Below are 19,206 nucleotides of genomic sequence, written 5' to 3' on the forward strand. Positions count from 1 at the left end.
TTTTTCACATCATCTTCATTTGCAATCTTAAAGGCAGACAGAGCAGATGCCATTCATTCTGTATTTTTTGATGAGAAAACTAGGACGTGGGCTTAAATTACTTGGCACATCTCGCAGCTAATTAAAGCGGCTTGGTTGTGTGACCCTGCTCCAGTTTAACTTCTTCTGTGCTACATTGCTGACTCTAAATGCTGGCAAACCGACCTGTTAAAAAACAGAACCCAGAGCCACGGGTTCATGCTGAGAAGAGCAAAGGGGGTAAAATGTCTGTCCTTTCGTCCCTCACAGGAAGACCTCACTGGCATCCTCAGGACCACGCTGTGTCTGTCGTGTTTTGTGTTCCGTAGATGAGGGGCCTTTGTCCGAAGCTGCCCTTTGGTTCGTTCTTTAGTTGGCAGAAGAGAAACTCTGAAGCAAAATCAAATGAGGGGGCATTTTGGTTAAGCCTTGAAATGCTCCCTGTGAAGTTATGTGGGACATCTCACACTGAAGGAAGACAGGAGCTTGGATGGGATCCAGCCTCCCAGAGGAAGGGTCTGCTGGATCTAGAGACCCTGACACAATTTCAGGCTCCACTATGGGCCCTTCCAGGCTCCACCCTGGGCCCTGGCTGTAGTTACAGTCTTCTCTTCCTATCTTGCCAGCAATATTTGCCCTGGCTTTCTCTGCTGCTTTCCCGACTTGCTCCCTTCTGCCCTTGACTAGCTTCCACTAAGGCACCAGGAAAAGGCAGCTAACAGAAGGAACGAAGAAGCAATGGGTAGAGAGAGACGCTGCATGGCTGCAATATCCAAGTGAACAAGTTAGCTCCGCTACCTCCTTTCATTGCTGTGGAAGAGAGGGCCGTGTGACCCAGTCCCTTCACAGGTAGGATCTTAGGGCCTGCACCACTGGCTGAGGCGAGCTATATATCTATCCTCCATGGGAAAAATGGATGGGATGACAAGATAGTAGAGCACACCAGACTAAAACCCAGGATGTTTGGCCTGGTCTCCCATCTACTGGGGCAGTTCCTGTGGAAAGGGATAAGGAAATCCTCTGCCTGTGTTCTAATTCCAACTTTCTCTCCCAGGAGACATTTGTCACACACAGGGATGACAAGGGTGGACTTGTTTCTCATGATCAGTCCTCTGGGTTATAGCTGGGTGTGGCAGGAGCTTTGTCATACCCTGGTTTCTTTCTTTACCATGATGCCGCCTTCTTCTTCTTCTTCTTCTTCTTCTTCTTCTTCTTCTTCTTCTTCTTCTTCTTCTTCTTCTTCTTCTTCTTCTTCTTCTTCTTCTTCTTCTCCTTCTTCTTCTTCTTCTTCTCCTTCTTCTTCTTCTTCTTCTTCTTCTTCTTCTTCTTCTTCTTCTTCTTCTTCTTCTTCTTCTTCTTCTTCTTCTTCTTCTTCTTCTTCTTCTTCTTTTTCTTCTTCTTCTTCTTCTTCTTCTTCTTCTTCTTTCTTTTTCTTCTTTTTCTTCTTCTTTTTCTTCTTCTTCTTTTTCTTCTCCTCCTCCTTCTCCTCCTTCTCCTTTTCCCTCTTCCTCTTCCTCTTCCTCTTTCTCTTCCTCTTCCTCCTCCTCCTCCTTCTTCCTCCTTCTTGATATTTTTTTCTATTGGTGTTTTGCCTGTGTGTATGTCTGTATGAGGGTGTTGGATCCCTTGGAACTGTAGTTACAGACAGTTGTGAGCTGGCACGTGAACGTTGGGAATTGAGCCCAGGTCCTCTGGAAGAGCAGCTAGTGCTCTTAACTGCCGGACAATCTCTCCAGCCCCCCTGGTTAATTTTTACTGTCAATGTGACACAGTCAAAAGTCACCTCAGGAGAGATCTTGACTGAAGAATTGTTCAGATCAGGTTGGCCTGACCAGTGATTAATGTGGAAGGCCTGGCTCGCCCACTTTGTGGAAAACCAACCTGAGGCTGCATAAGATCGGTAGGCTGAGCACAGGTTGGAGAGCAAGCCAGTGAGCAGAATTTCCCCACGGTTTATGCTTCAAGTCCCTTCTCTGCTTGAGTTCCCGTCCTATCCCGAAAGTCTAAGCCAAATAAACCTCACGTTGCTTTGGATCATGGTGTTTACCACAGCAGCGGAGAACAAAGCAGAGTAAGAACTCCATGAGAACCAGCACAGGAGGGGCTAGACAATTGTAGGGAGTTTTATGCCTGACCTACTATGGCTCTAACACATCGTTATTGTTTTTCCTTTTTTAAAGAAAGATACATCAAAAGTGGGTTAAAAAAAAAACTTAAGAATGTCTAGGCTATATTAGTGACTCTTGTGTCACTGTGACTAGAATGCCTGATGAGGGAAGGTTGGTTTTGGCTCATGGCCTTGGTCCACCATGCTTGGCACAGTGGTGGTCCAGATGACAGCAGTGGATGCGGGTGCTGGAAGCTGCTCACGTCGTAACTGACTAGGGAGCCGAGAGAGTGACAGGATCCCGTAGAACTCTTTGAAGCCCATCTCCAGGGAGCTGCTGCAGCCAACTGGGACCCCTCCCTAAAATTTTACAGCCTTCCCCAAGTAACCTCACAGTCTGGGGACCATGGTTCAAAACACGAACCTGTGGGGGGACACTTCAGCTTCAAATCATAACCAATACGTTCTAATTTGTGCACAGACCCTTGACAGCTCCCAAGAGCTGCACTCTCTGCTCCTGATTTCTGAAACCTTCAGAGAAAGGGCCATGGTTGAATCTAAGAACGGTGAGGGGGACCTTCTCTTCCACCTTTCCCCTTTACGTCAAAGGAGTCCACAGACACTGTGAACCCAAATGAACGTGAAATCGAATAGGGTTTGGCGCCTGGGTGGAATTAGACTATTTTTAGATGAACTATTTAGATGACTATTTTTAATACTGTCCCTACCTGCTTTGCATCCATTTTTTTTTTTTTTTGGTTCTTTTTTTCGGAGCTGGGGACCGAACCCAGGGCCTTGCGCTTCCTAGGCAAGCGCTCTACCACTGAGCCAAATCCCCAACCCCTGCATCCATATTTTTAATGCTTCTCTGAGTCTCCCGTTTGTCAACATTCTGTTTTAATTCATCCCGAGCTTCTGTGCCTTCCGAGTCTTCGTGTGACCAGTTTCTGGCCACAGACCAACTCCCTTATTGGTGAATCCGTTAGGGTTTTAGCTTGCTAATTAACTGTGCCAAACTTCCTGTTTTAACAGCTCTGCTGTATGTTATCCCCAAAGTAAGATCATGATGGGTATCCCGTGCTCCGTAAAGGCTTCAAAACTTTAAAAAAAAGTTTAAAATTATATTCCCGTGTGCCTATGTATATAAGCATGTGAATGCATGTGTCCACAGATGCCAGGGACCAGAGGCTTCTTGGAGCTGGAGTTGAAGCTGCTTGTAAGCTACCAGATGTGGGTGTTGGGAACTGAACTCAGGTCCTCTGCAAGAGCAGCATGTGCTCTTAACCACTGAGCCATCCTTCCAGCCCCAGTACAAAATGGAGGGGAGGCTGTAACTCAGGCCTTCGGTAGCACCTTTTCTCCCTTTCTGTACTTCAGTCACTGCATTGTACCCTGACCCTTGGCCACCAAGGTCATCCATCATACTGCCTCCTGCACATCCCCAGGCTCTCCTCTCTGGCTCACTACCCACACTGCCCCACAGAGATGCTCTTTTCAAGTTGAGTTCTGGGGAAATGGCAAGTTTAAGTCACAAGGAAGGGAGAAGGGATTGGACGACCATTTAGAAACATCGGCAGACTGCCCAGAGCGAAATATTAGGGGGGAGGGAGGCAAAGAGACTTTTGTGGGATTCCAGCCGTGTGACGTTGGTCCTGGAGATCAACTCATTCCTATTCAATCTTTCATCTGGATGGGCTAAGAAAGGCAGAGACGCATTCTAGCTGGAGAAATCAGAGGCAAGTGCAACCAGTGTCCCTCTACCATAAATATTATACACCGGGGACTCTGTGCTGTGTCCCTTTCTGCCTCGGAAGAACTGCTCCCTTGCTGCCCCTCACCTCACTCAGTTTTGGGGGGCTGCATCTAAAGGGAAAACTCTAATGGTACCACCTGCATTGCCGTCTAAGTCTATCCCTATTTCTTGACAATCACCTGGGAATCTGATCTTCAGTCTGAGAATCCAGAACATATCTTTCTCCCTACCACTGTCTCTAAAGCTGATCTTTCCTCTGCTTGAAATGCTTTCTCTTACTGTGGTGTCTCCTTCTTCCTGTAAAGTATTACACACACACACACACACACACACACACACACACACACACACACACGCCCCTGCTGAGACCAATTAGTGATGCTCAGATGTATGTATGTTTAGGGCTGACTGCTTGAGATCGGATAACCTGAGGGGGTGTGGCTCACCCCCAGAGCCGGTTGATTCTTCCTCTCTTAGCTTTATTGATCATCTGTAGCTCTAGATTTAGGGGCGAGGCCTTGTGAAATTTCCCCCACCCGTGTTGCCATGTCAACTGATGTTGCCACGATGCGGGTCTTGTTTAAGCAGCTATATTATCGAGATGTCATGGCTGAGCTGTCCCTGTGGTGTGGACACTCCCAGCAGGCATCCCGGAACTCTGGATCTTGCGATTGTTCTGACCCCTCTTTTGCAAGTTCTCTTATCCTTAGAGGAGGGGTTGGAGCGGGGTGTTGTGACCAGCTCTGGGTCTCTGTAATCAGCTCATCCTAGATGAGGAGAGCTGTACTTACTTGTGGTATAAGAAGAAGTGCTTAGAATGCAGTTGGAAATTCTACTGACTTAGGAAAATGGCAGCACTGGGTTCTTTTTTATCACAAAATCCTTGGTACTCAATGGAGATGATGCTGATGGAATGAACCAAGACAGTTTGCAAACCAACCGTGTTCCCAAACCAACACTTGATAAGCACCGTGACTGCACTATTTCGAGGTGGGTTTAGTGCCTCGGAGTCCCTGGAACTGCATGGGTGGGATTTGCACCCTGACACAGAGATGGTTGCTTGTTGCTCTGCACCAGATGCGCTCTACCTCCCCCTCTCTCTCTCTCACACACACACACACACACACACACACACACACACACACACACACACACACACACATGGCCTCCTTTAGCCATTCCTGTGGAGGAGCAACCGCTCACCTCTGCAATCCTTGTTTTCCTCCTGTCTGGGTTTCTCTTCCTTTTGCCTTGTGGCCACCCATGCACTGCCTGCCTGTCTCTTTACCGTTGGAATATAACTTCCACCAGTGCAGACATTTTCTGTTTTATTTCATGCTGCATGGCTTGTGCCTGGGTGCAGAGCTCAATGCACAGTAGGTGCATGCATATGTGAATTGAATGAATCAATGTGCTCAGAGAATAATTTATGCCAAATTTATGCTGTGCCTTTCAGTTTCTCAGAATCTCTCTCTCTCTCTCTCTCTCTCTCTCTCTCTCTCTCTCTCTCTCTCTCTCTCTCTGGTTTTTCAAGACAGGATTTCTCTGTAGAGTTCGGATTTATTCTCAATGTCATAGGACTCATTAAATAATATTCTGGGCATGGCAGCCCAAGCTGATTATTGAGGCGGGGGCAGGGGCAGGGGCACAGAGGGGAGGGGCAGAAGCCATGAGTTCAAGGTTGTCCTAGGCTATGTAGCAAGTTTCAGGTCATCATGGTTTGCATAATACTCTGCTTGAAAAAAGAAAGAGAGAAAGAAAGAAAGAAGAAAGAAGAAAGAAGAAAGAAAGAAAGAAAGAAAGAAAGAAAGAAAGAAAGAAAGAGAGAAAGAGAGAAAGAAAGAAAGAGAGAGACTGTCAGGGAGCAGAGCTCACTGGGTGAACAACGGTGTTTGAAAGGGTTGGTGAGATGGTGGCTCAGTGGGCGAAGGCACTTTACATCAAGCCTGTCGATTTGAGTTTGATGAGCCCACGTGGTAAAGGCCAGAACTGACTCCTCCATGCTGTCCTCTCACTCCTCAAGTGCTCTGTGGAATACTCAGGTGCAGACTCACTCACACACAAGTAAATAAACGTAAAGGAGAGGTTAACAGCAAGGGTGGCTTAGAGAGTTCCCCAGCATGAACACAGCCCTCTTCACCCTCCAGCAATATAAAAAAAAAAAACAAAAACCAAAAACAACACATTTTCATAAAGATTTCCAGCCTGTCTGTGCTGCGATAGAAGGCCAGAGTGAACAAAGAAAAATGAAGTCTAATAACTCGGATCTCTCTCTCCACCACACCACTGTAGTCTTTTTCCGGAGCTGGGGATCGAACCCAGGGCCTTGCGCTTCCTAGGCAAGCTCTCTACCACTGAGCTAAATCCCCAACCCCCACTGTAGTCTTTTGATGCTGAATTCTTTCAAACCAACTGCATGGAGTTAGACAGAGGGGCAAGCTCTAAGCTAGATTTGTATTTTAAGAAGCATTTGTAAGGGTTCTGTAGCAGCTCACAAAGCATCAGTCCAGACTCACGAGAGTCTCGCAGGTACCTGTGGACCTGGGTCTCTGGACTCCTCTCAGCTCCAGGGTTGGGAGCAAGCTACCTCCTCCCCTTGGGCCTAGTTTTGATTGGCAGGATAGGGAGGGAGTTGGTGAGGCCGATCTTCTAGTCTTTCCACTCACAGTGTTCTGTGACTATGCATTTTGACAGAGCTTCTCAATTTGTCCTGATTAACAATCAGACTCAATTAAACAGGATATTAAATGACTTGACCGTCCTGGATAATTGGATCTTTACTCGAATGGCCTCCGGGGTTTTCGTTTGTTTTTAATAAATTACATTAAAAAAATAAAACTTTTTTTTTTAGTAAGTGTGTGTTTATTTATTTATTTCTGCAAAGAAAGTAAAAAGCAGCAAGCCACTGACATGGCTGTTTAGTTAGAGGAATTTACTTAAGGCGGAGTTTCCAAAGCATTTTAAACAGTGACTCAGAGTTTTAAAAAGTAAAGTAAACCTTCACGTGAGAGGCCTCAGTCAGGGAGCGCCAGCCTAGCAGGATCGAGAGTTTGATATGGAAATTATGGTAAAATCTTGAGCATAGGAATTCTAGTTTGTCTGTGAGGGAGGCAAAAGCCTGAGGCTCGCTGGGATTGGCTGGGTATCCAGCCCAGCCCAATGCTCAAGTTCCAGGCCAAGGAGAGACCCTGTCTCAAAAATTAGGTCGATGGCATTTCTGCGGATGATACCCAAGCTTTTCCTACACACACACACACACACACACACACACACACACACACACACACACACACACTCCACACCACACAAAGAGTAAATACCTGTGAATCTGGAGGATATGGTATTAAGTGAAGCAAATCAGACACAGAATAACGAATACCTTAAATACTCTTATAGGTGAACTCTTAAAAAGTGACTGACATAGAGGGTAGAATAGTGAACATGGGCTGGGTGGGTGTGGGTGTTAGGGTTTCCACCAGAGAGGAGGAATAGTTCAAGGTTGAATTGTGCAACCTGATGACTTTAGTTAGTAGCTGCACGAATTGATTTATCTTCAGACTTAGTCTTGACAAATGGTCAAACTTTGCTTTGGGGTCCCCCACCCCAGACTCCCAGGAAGCTGGGATTTGGATTTACCTATCTGCTCCTGTGCTCCTCAGCTTGGCTAGCAAGCAAGGTGCAGAGGGGCTTCAACTAGGCTAAGGCTTCGGGAGAGCGCTTTCTTTCCAGGGAGGGTTACAGCTCTCACAGGACAGATGCTCTCAGGCGATGGAGTAATTCTCACACACCTTTATTCCTTCTGCATAGGATCTTATATACAGTTTTGGGGTGGGTTGGGGTCTGACAGAAGATGCTTCCTATTGGCTTGTCCTGAGATGTTAGGGATGCCTCACTGCATGTGGAGGATCTTGGGGGTACTGCTCCTCTGTGACTGATGGTCATGACCCTCCCCATGGGGTGCTGTGACTGGTCATGTGACCTGGTCAGAAGCAGGTGACGCTCCTACTGTCCCTTGTGGGTTTCAGGGCTTCCAGCCTGTTCAATCTTATCAGATTTCCCAGCAAAGTCCATTGCCCCACATATCCTGACATCCCTGGCTGTCCTGGAACTCATACAGACCAGGCTGGCTTTGAACTTACAGAGATCTGCCTGCTTCTGAGAGTTGGGATTAGAGGTGTGCACCACCACTTTCAGCTTCAGATGGTCGCTTCTGATTCTTCTTTAAAACATGCATCTATGTCCTGTTATGTACTTTTTTGGGGGGTGTGATTTATTTCACGATGAAAAGAATTAAAAATATTCTTAGCCGAAGCCAGCGCTTCCTGAGACCCCAACAAAAAGGAGAGGAGTCTTGTGTGGCGTCAGAAGACTTAGACCTTTGGGAGAATGATGCCTTAATAGTCTTGAATGGTGTGTGCAGCAGGGATTGAGGAGAGGACTTTTCTCTCCTGAGTGCCCCCTCCCTCTCCCGGGCGTCATCAGCAGGACTGGTGGGCGTGGACCTGCTGAGACCACAGCGAGTCCATATCCATTCTAGCGCTCTTTCACATTGCGTACCACAACCTTCAGGGCTCGTTTTTCTGAGTTGCTACCATATACTCCGTTTCTTCAAGCTTTTCCATATGTCAACGTAGGATTCAATCATCCCAACTTTCCAAGTTTTTCACTCCCTATTTGTGCACCAGCCTATTTGGAGTTAAAAATGTGAGAACCATTTTGGACAGCGTAGGATGCTAACAGAGCTTCTGGAGCGAGGTCCCTGGGAGTCTGATTACCTTTTTAGGGAAGGCTTCTCATTGGCCTGCTAAGGTTTACTTTAAATTTCAGCCGGTTTGCAAACACATTCTTCTTTGACAGGCTTAGCTTGAAATGCTTGAATTCACTCCGCTCTGAACAAATACACTGCCTTTTCCCAGTCCTGCATGTTAGGTGGTTTTGCAAGCCTGAGAGTTCCCTCTCTGACATCCCATCAGATGACAGAATACATGAGAAGGCCAGGCTGCCCTTCCCCACCCCGCCAGCCTCTGAGAATTTCCCCTTTAAAGGGAATTGCTGGAGGGATAATGTGCGCTAATACTTTACCATCTCCTCATTTCCTCAGACGTTTTGCATGAATTTTCATTTTTGTCTTGGAGGATTAGAAACCAGCAGGAGTAAACTCCACTCCACATTCGTTGATTGGCTTAAACGTGAACACCAGACTCTTGCAAAACCAGTTCCCGACAACAGAAGGCTTCACAAGCTCAAAGTCTACCTAACATAATCACTTCCTGGTTTAGGAGGGGCACAGAGAGCGCAGAGAAACGGGACAAACTCACGTGTCAGGGAGTAGATCTGTATGTAGAAGGCAGGGGGCCTGGGCTCCTGGCTCCGGAGCCCTGTGTGTGTGTCCTCCTGTCTCTTCTTTTTTGAGTCCATACAAAGGCAGACACAGATGTTGCCTTGGGAAGAGAGGCTGGTCTGCCATCCCATTCCCCAGCTGTGTCTTGCGTACCTAGTGGCCACTGCTTGCCTTTCTTTTGATGCTGGGCCCATTCTAGAGACAGTAGAGCATCTGCTATTATTCCGTTCTTTTGCCCTTCTACCTAGCTTCCACATTGGGCTCTATCCTGGTAGAGAGTGGAGGAAAGCCATGACCCCAGGTACTGTGGTAGTTCAGTGGGGTAGGCTTTGAGCCAAGCCAGCATCTTGATGGCAGGTACTAGTCAGGGTGAGGAGAGGAGCCAGACTGGGAAGCTCATTGGGTGCAGTGAGGTTACTCAGTGCCTAACCCCTCTCTTGTGCAAGCTGGGGACAGATTCTGGGCTAAGACAGGGGGTGGAAGAATTGGTTTTTAGATGAGGGTAGCGAGGATGTGTTAGTTGTAGCTGTGATAAAACACCCTTCTAACACAACTTAACAAGGAAGTTTATTTCCTCTCATGGTTTGAGTGAAGGCATGGAAGTAGGAGTGGGAGCTGTAGTCAGGGCATAGGGAAAAGGGGATGTTTGAGCTTCATTCCTTTCTGTCACTTTACTGAGTCAGACCCTACCTGATGAGGCACCAGGAACAGGGCCAGCCACATCCAGGGTGGATTTGTCCACCTCAGCTAATCTCTGGTAATTCTTTACAGACAAGCCCAGAGATGTGTCTCTTAGGTTGATTTCAAAGCCCACCAAACTGACAGTCAAGGGAAAGCACCAGGGAAGGGGAATAATGGCAGTCTTGACCCAGCGCGTGACGTCCGTGGGCATGTGATGCTCAGGCAAGGCTTAGAAATAATTGCAATGGGGCCTGGCGGGGGGTGCAGAGCCTAGCGTCAGGGTTCACATAGAAGTGGGAAACTGCACACTTTGCAGTAGCGTACCCTGGTCAAAGGCAATGCACGACGGTCTGGGGCAGGCTAGATCTAGATGTTAAGCATTAGAGAAAGGCATGGGGTTGATGCCCTTCACAGACTTGCCTGGATCTTGTCTAGGAGGGTTTCAGGGGAGGCTGGGAGGGGACAAATGCTTGACTGTGTATTTATGTGAGCTGGAGTGATAAAGGCAAGGGAATGGGTAGTTAACTGGCAACTAGATTAGAAAATGCTAGAGAGACTGTATCAAGCCAGACATGGAGGTGCATACCTGTACGATTAGGAGGTGGTGGTGGGGTTGGGTATGGAGATGGGTATAGGGATGGGGACACTGCCTTAAGCTTGAGGTCAATCGCACTGTGTAGTATGACTCTCTCTCTGTCTCTCTCTCTCTCTCTCACCGAACGATGCTGTATCACAGATTATACAGCAGATTATAGGGTAAACTACAGTACTGCACTAGGGTTCCACACAGGCAGAATTTGCCTGAGTCATTTAGCATAGGGAAAGGAGATGGGAGGAACAGGAAGGGAGCTGATGGGAGAGTTTTGCATAAAGAAGGTTTTCAGGTTTTCTAATCCCATCTCCCAGTACGGGGGGGGGGGGGGGTGCGGCGGTGACAATGAGTGAGCGAGTGTTTCACAGAGCATCAGTGGAACAGACCTCGTGGTTTGCTTTGGTTCCAAGCTAACTTGCTGGGACACTGGGTGGAAGAGAGACAGACACTCTAGGTCTCTGAGAGTGAGCCCAGCAGGGAGCATGACTGCATGTTGAGCCCTCCACCCTCGGCAAGCACACGAGGGCAGCGGGGGGAGGGGGGGGGGACGGACTTGAGATTCCTTCCCAGACTTGGAAATTGGGTAGAATTAATATTTGTAAATAAATTCTGGCACGGGGCTCCCTCTCACCTCAATGGTTTATGGTCCCAAGTGAAAGACACACACATGGCCTTCATATTTAAATAAACCTTACGCAGCACAATAGCTGGGCCACTGCCTAACCTCCATGCTGCTAGAATCGACCTCCCACTGATAAATCCCAGTTACTACTTACTAATTTCTATGTTCCATTTTGGTTACTCTAGGCCCAGTTGGTCAACCCTCTGGGCCGCGTCCTCTTGGCCCCCTTACATGGCGGCTCTGCTCCTCTCTCTTGCCCTCAGCCATGGTGTGTCTCTCATATTCTCCTTCACACTGTCCTAAGGCATGACCAGATATCCTTCTTCCTCCTTCCTCGCGGCCCCAAGCCCGGGAATCCTAAAACCCCGCCTCTTTCTCTTTTCCCCAGCTATTGGCTGCTGGCATTTTTATTTACCAATCAGAACCAGTTTGGGGCAGGTTCCCAGAAACTACTCGTAAACCCTCTCATTTAAATTAATTTGGGGCCATGTCCCTTAGCAGCTTGGTTAGCTGGGACTGGTAGGCAGGGGCCAGGAATGTTCCGGACACACCTACTGTCTTCCTGTAGTCATGCCCACATCGCGAGAACTGTAGACACTCCAGTAATGGGAGTTAGCCAGTGTGATCTTCAAGGATCGCAGCCTTGAAGGAGGCTCCCTCCGGGCACGACGAGCTTCCCCACTCAGACCAGCTTCATAACCGCTTTGATAAATCCCACCCCCACTCTTTAATTTCACAGAAATCATCCGAGTCTGCAATTATCTCCTTCCTTTAGTTTGAGGGTTGGAGACTTCTTTTGTCTGTATACAGAGGCAGATGTTAAGTATTTATTTTGGCTTTGTGGGACATACAGTCTCTGATAGAACTGTACGACCTGGCCATTGCCGCATGCAAGCAGACACAGACAAGTCTGAAATCAATGAATGGGACTGGATTCCAATACAGTTGTATTGTAGAAACAAAAATCTTTATGTAGTTTTTTTTTAAACAAGTTATGAAAGTTTTCTTTTTTTGCTTTTTCCCGCATGAACTGCAAAATGAACACTTAAAATATTTTTAAAATTATGTGTATATGTGTGTACAGTGTGTGCATGTGTGCATGTGTGTGTGTTATGCATGTGTATATATGGGTCGGTGTGTATTTGTGTTTATATGTATGTGTTATGCATGTGTGTATATGTACATGTTTGTGGATGTATGTGTTATGCATGTGTGTATGTGTGTGTTATGCATATGTGCGGTGCCCGTGGAGGCCGGAAGAGTGCGTCAGATCCCTTGGAGACGGTATTTCAGAAGTTGTGAGCTTCTTAGCTGGGTGCTGGGAGTTCAACCCGGGTCCTAGCAGTGTGCACTCTTAACTGAGGAGTCACCGCTCCAGCCCCCAAAAGAACATTTAAACTTGCAGGATGCAAAGGTGGTCTGTGGACCATAATCAGCTAATTTCCACGATGAAGGGAATCTCGAATCACTGTGTGCATCCCTAGTGCCTATAACACACCTGACATGCTTATTAGGTATGAACTCAGGAGATATTTGCTGAAAGAGTAGAGTTCACTTTCTCTAAAGGAAGTCACAGCGCCAGCTCTCTCTCTCAGGTGTGGGGCAGTGAGCCTGCTCTCTCTCTCTCAGGTGTGGGGCAGTGAGCCTGCTCTCTCTCTCAGGTGTAGGACAGTGACCCAGTTCTCTCTCTCAGGTGTGGGACAGTGAGCTGGCGCTCTCTCTCTCTCTCTCTCTCTCTCTCTCTCTCTCTCTCTCTCTCTCTCAGGTGCGGGGCAGGGAGCCGGCTCTCTCTCAGGTGCGGGGCGAGTGCTCACACTGGTATGGTAGTGGGGCCACTGGAGAGCCAGTGTGGTTCTTCTGTGCTCCTTCTTCCAAACCACAGCTTCAGCACCCCTGATATCGCACCATGGTGCCATATGCTGGATTTTGGAATGGGGGACTCACCTAAGCAGTAAGCTAACGGATGGGGTAGACTTTGTACTATGATCTGTCAGCACGGTTAAGTTGCAGCAGTGCCACGCTAATCCCTCAGATATTTTACTTGTCAAGTGGGGACCATGCCATGCCTTTCTACCTTGGTGGCAGGCAAAGGACAGTTGGGGGTATTTTTCAGACTGGACATTTTCTTCTTCTTTGTTTTTGATCTTGTTCTATATGGACAGGTTAAACTCATAATAGTAGGCATTACAAGTACCACCAAGTTTTGCCTTTGGGTCTTTCTTTTTTTCTTTCTTTTTTAATGTTTATTTATTTATTGTATAAGAGTACACTGTCGCTGTCTTCAGACACACCAGAAGAGGGCATCAGATCCCATTACAGATGGTTGTGAGCCACCATGTGGTTGCTGGGATTTGAACTCAGGACCTCTGGAAGAGCAGTCAGCGCTCTTAACCCCTGAGCCATCTCTCCAGCCAAGACATTTTCTTAAATCAAAATGAGTTCTACAAAAACGCCATAGAAACTGACACCTAATGTGAGTTTTTTTTTTTTCTTTTTAAACAACAAAACCAAATCAAACCATGACTATCCTTCAAAACCAGCTGGGGTTGGTATATGTCTCAGCCCCACCTCTGCCAACACCTACACTTGGTTTCAGCTTAAGCTCTGTGTTGATAACTATCCCCTTTCCTGTGTCTTGTGATTCATTCCCACGCTGTGTTCTCACCTGGCCTCCAGCTTACCCTGTTCTTCAGGCTGTGTGGTTAACCACAAACCACCCGGCATACCAGCGACTCAGCGTGGGCTCTTCCTCTGCGGATCAGCAGATGGGTTTCTCCCGAAGCCTGGAGCACGTGTACAATTACATGTTGAAGGTTTCCTTGAGGCTCCAGCTGAGACCTTGGCTCTGGGCCAGTACCCTCAGGCCTTTGGGTGCTGTCCTACAAGCAGCAGCAACTAGCTGAAGACTGCAGGGAGTAGCTCTCACCCCAACGCTTTCCCACTGCTTTCCCACAGCTGCCCAAACCTTGCCCAGCCCAAGGGCATGGCATCCCAGGGGGTGGGCAGTTGACAAGGCCCCTTGAGAATTCCTTCAGAAAGCCTGTTAGTTGATGGGCCTTGATTAGTTTAGAAAATATAGTGCATGGAGTGGTAAGTTGACAAATATTAATGAGCACAATGAAAGTCTGTGAGTTTTCCATCCCGAAGCTAAACACCAGCAGACACTTTGGAAAGCACGCTGAAGCCACTTTGGGCCCCTAATTTCCTAGACCCACAGCATCATGTCTCAGCCCTGTTTCGTCAGCTGTTTTGGCTTTACACAGTGCATCATATGCACATGACAATTAAGAGGTTTTTATATTGTGGGCTTTTTTTTTTTTAATTGCTATACTAGATTTGATGGGCGTGGATAAGGTCTACTTAGTAAACACTGAGTGTTGGACATCAGGCTTGTTTCTGGGTTTCTGGAGAGATGAACTCCCTGGTCAAATGCACGTCTCACTGCTTCCTTAGGACACAGTTTTAGAAATGGAATTAATTAGGTCAAAGGCTTTGCACATTTTTTAAGGTCAGATTGCCTTCTAAAGATGATCCAATTTTGTTTCTGTCAACAGGGCAAAAAGTCCCTGGTCCCCAGGACCCTTGTCAGCGTATTATTAGACATGTAATGACTTTGAAATTGATTGGTTGAAACATATTTGAAAGCTCAAGAGGCTAAATGTTTCAATGTGTTCTCTTAGCTACTTGTGTTTCTCTTGTGACTTTCCCTTTATACATATAAATAATTCTAAGTTTATTCTTTCCTTAATTATATGTTAGGCAGCTCATAGGTTCACAGTTGTCTACCTTAGAGACACATTTTCTTGAGAGGGAGGGCCAAGAAATATGAGGCTGGGGGAAGAGCAGGTGGAAGAAGACAGGGAGTGTATGAGATATGGGGGTGTGAGGGTGGGTGTGAGGGTGGAGGTGTGAGGGTGGGTGTGAGACAGGGGGATGTGAGGGAGGGTGTGAGACAGGGGGATGTGAGGGTGGGTGTGAGACAGCAGGAGGTGAGAACTGTATCAGACAGTTAGGGTGACAGAAGCCCAGAGGTGAACTCTAGAGAGGGTTGAAGAACAGTTGCTGAGACTCATGGGTAGTTGGGGAGGAGCCCTGGTTCTCTGACTGTCAGCAGTCCTGTGCTGAAGCCCTGAGGGGCACACACTTTTCTGTACCCAGATGGCAGGCCCTGCTTCAGAGTTCCCAGCTGGGCAGCTTTGTGGCAGCCATGCTGTGTTCATAGAACTCACTGTTTGACAGGACAGAAGGTTTTTGCCTCACTCCCTCTCTTTGCTCAATAATGTTTTAAAACTTTGCATTACATGTACACACGCACGCATGCACGCATGCATGCACACATGTATGCAGCCAAGAGGGCGCAATTATCTATCACTCTGTATCCTGTTCTCTTGTGACAGGATCTTTCACTCAACTTGGAGCTAGACTGGTGGCCGGCAAGCCAGCAACACTCCTGCCATCACTGTCTACTGCTCTGGGGTTAAAGGTGGGCACAGCCAACCCCAGCTTTCTTACCTGAGTGCTGGGGATTTGAACTCAGACCTTTGTATGCACCACCACCGCCTGACTGCTGACTTTCTTTCTTGCATCTCACTACCCGAGATTGGGTTATATGCCTACTGCTAGACCAAGACTCAGAGGAAAGTGGATTATTGTGACTGGTTTAGAGCAGTCCCCACTCAATCCCCAGAGCCACCTCTGTGTCACATAAACAGACTGGTTCTGTCAGCGAGGTTGAAGAGGTGGGTGGCCATTTGGTGTTTGTGACAAGACCAGTGTTTGTCACAAAATGTTGGCACCCTTCACCCCCTTATTTATCTATTAGTGGGTGAGGGGAGACGGAAGGAAGAGTGAGGACAGAGTGACTGGACCACACACACAGCAGTTGCAGGGATTTGCAATCTTGTGAGGGGACAGGACCAACAGGGATGCGTACCCAAGGATGCAGCTGATACAGAGTAGAGACAAGGACATAACCTCTATAGGAAGAGAAGAGAAGGACAATATGTCTGGGCTGGATGTGTGAACACCTCTTTGGTTGCCCTTACCTGTGTGACTTTTGCCAAGTTTGTTAATCTCTAAGTCTGTGTCCTGGGAACTGTAAGAGTGTTCTTTTAGTCAGGTGGAGGTGGCCCACCCCTTTAGTCCCAGCACTAGAGGCAGAAGCAGGCAGATATCTCAGTTGGAGGCCAGCTTGGTCTACAGAGAGAGCTCAGGACAGCCAGGGCTACTCGAAGAAACCTTGTCTTGGAAAAAAAAATTCTTTAGAAGTTAGTGAAAGAAAGAGTCCAGCAGTTCTATAATATAGAGTTAACATATAATTACTACACGCATAAACTCTAGCAATGCAGTTCCCTTATAATCCAAGAATTCCACCCCCAGGAATCCTCCCAAGAGAAACGAAAACATATGTCTGCACAAAACTTGTCCACAAACGCTCAAAGCAGTGATTATAACATTCCCAGAGTAGAAACAACCCAAATGTCCATCGGTGGGCGAGTGGATAAACAAAGTACAGTGTGTCTACACTACAGAACACATTGGGAGTAAGAAGAAATGAATGAGCGGTGTCTACACTACAGAACACATTGGGAGTAAGAAGAAATGAATGAGCGTCGTGCACTGCAGTCTCCGTGAACCTTGAAAACAACACAAAGGGCCACATGGTGCTTGAGATCACATCTGAAAATGTCAAGAACAGGCAAAGCTATAGGGCCAGATAATAGACTAGTGGTCGGTGCACCGAGGGAAGGGTCTGGGATTTCTTTTTGGAGTGGTTTAAAAGTAAAAATCCTGAAATTGGTCAGAGTGTGGTTGTACAACTTTGAATATAGTAAAAAAAAAAATCACCGAATTATACACTTTAAATAGATAGATTGTATGGTATATGTATAGTAAAACTTTTAGGGGGAAAAAAGAAGAGAAGTAGGTAGAGAAGTGTTAAGCCAAGGGGCAAAGCAGAGGCTATCTGTCCAGGACACCTGAATCTATCTGTGAGGTTGACATTACCATGCCTTACCGTGGTTCAGCATCAGGGGAATGCCCCACTCAGTCTTTGAGGACTCTTCTCACGAAAGAAGTTGGATACCTTCTTTCCCAGCCTCCCTTGCTGCCAGGAATAGCAGAGCCAGATTCAGCAGGACACAGCTTCTAGACTCTTCTGTTGAGTATAGGTGAGAGAGTCAATGTATGGATGTATGCAAAGGCATCAGGTTACACCCACTTCCTCAGGCTCCAATGGTTGCATTCCTAGCTCAGGCTGATGGAGAAAGAGCTGGCTCTCCAGGACCCCTTCCATGTGGTGTGGGGCATTTTAACTGTGAGAGCCACAGAGGAAAGGAAATCAGCAGACATTCGGAGCCCTCCAATCAGATGGCACAGTTTTAGCCGGCTGTGATGGGGGAGAGACCACAACTCTTCCTAGGTAGGAGTGGCTGCTCTCTTCCTGTGGAGGACCTTGAGCTCCCTCAGAGCTGAGCATCCACTTCCAGAGTCTGCTTGGAGGCTGTCACCAGTGTGAAGCACTTCACATTGATTTAAAAAGCACGGTGGCCAAGTACACAGTTGTTCCTGGTGCCAGACTCAGACGGACCCAAATCCCTGCCATTGATTGATTTTGTGTGTACGCACTCGAGTGCACACACACACTCATGTGTGCACATGTGAAAGTCACAGGACAACCTGCAGCAGTCAGTTGTCTCCTTGTACCAAGTGGGTCCAAAGGATTAACCCCAGGTGTCAGGCTTGGTGACAAGTGCTTTGGCTTGCTGGTCATCTCACTGCCCCTCTCTCTTTTCTCTTCTCTTCTCCTCTCCTCTCCTCTCCTCCCCTCTCTCCCCTTCCCCCTCTTCTCCATCTTCTCTCTGTCTCTCAACCTTGGATGCCATTCCTCAGGTATTTTTCTGAGTTATTTAGTTTTTTGAGATCATAACATAATTATATCATTTCCCCTCTCCTCCTCTCCTCTCCTCCCCTCTCCTCTCCACTCCCCTGCCCTCTACTCCCCTCCTGTCCCCTCTCCTCCTCTCCTCTCCTTCTTCTTTCTATCTCTCTCTCAACCTTGGATGCCATTCCTCAGGTATTTTTCTGAGTTATTTAGTTTTTTGAGATCATAACATAATTATATCATTTCCCCTCTCCTCCTCTCCTCTCCTCCCCTCTCCTCTCCACTCCCCTGCCCTCTCCTCCCCTCCTGTCCCCTCTCCTCCTCTCCTCTCCTTCTTCTTTCTATCTCTCTCTCAACCTTGGATGCCATTCCTTGTGTATTTTTTTAAGTTATTTACTTTTTTGAGATCATAACATAATTATATCATTCCCCCTCCCTCCCTCGAATCCCTTTCATGCACCCCTCATTGCTCTCTTTCAAACTCATGACCTTTTTTCTTCCTCTAGTAGTTGTTTTGTACATAGATGTATACACACATTTCTTTCTAAATACATGAATACAACCTGCCGAGTCTGTGTAGTGTTGGTCTCAGGGCCGATCATTTGGTGCTGGATAACCGATTCGCTCCTCTTCACCGGGGAACACTTTTTTTTTTGAGTGTTCTAATTTGTCCTAGAACCTGCTAATTCTAGGTTAAACTGGCTGGCTAGTGAGCTCCAGGGATCTGTCTCTCTGCCTCCCCACCCCACCCTCGCCCCCACTCGGGGGGGGGGGGGTTTACAAGTGCTGTTGTGCTCGGCTTTTTTATGTGGGTTTTAGGGACTGAATTTTAAGTCTCCACACTTGAGCAAACACTTTCCTGACTGAGCTATCTCTCAGACCCCCACCCCACTCTGCAGTCCCTGTCTTTTAAAACCTTGGAGTCTGGTAGAAAGAGGTGGGTAAACACTTAGGTATAACATCCATTGTGTTAAAGGTGACCTCTGAGGAGAAAGAGACAGGGAGTGAGGCCAGGGCGGGAGTGGGAGGGGGGGGATGGGGTGGGGGGGTGGGGGGTGGGGTGGGGATGGGGAGGTGTGGGGGGTTGGGGGCTGAGGTGGTGGTGGGGTGGTGCGGGGTTGATGTGTTTCTCCAGAAAGCCACACTAAGAGGGTGACTCTCCTTACAGGGCTGTCTTGTCAGAAAGAAGCCTAACTGGAGAGACTATGG

General features: G+C 47.5%; 1 long non-coding RNA gene across 1 annotated transcript; it reads right to left on the reverse strand.

Moving 5' to 3' along the window:
• Positions 1-16,409: 16,409 nt before the first annotated feature.
• LOC148005076 (uncharacterized) lies at positions 16,410-18,892 on the reverse strand. The gene is made up of 2 exons (XR_015622794.1): positions 18,561-18,892; positions 16,410-17,271 (listed from the first exon to the last, which is right to left on the reverse strand). It is a non-coding gene; the product is annotated as an uncharacterized LOC148005076 (long non-coding RNA).
• Between the last annotated feature and the right edge of the window lie 314 nt (positions 18,893-19,206).

This window comes from Rattus norvegicus, chromosome 6, assembly GCF_021556685.1.
Source record: "Rattus norvegicus strain SHRSP/BbbUtx chromosome 6, alternate assembly SHRSP_T2T, whole genome shotgun sequence".
Lineage (NCBI taxonomy): Eukaryota > Metazoa > Chordata > Mammalia > Rodentia > Muridae > Rattus > Rattus norvegicus.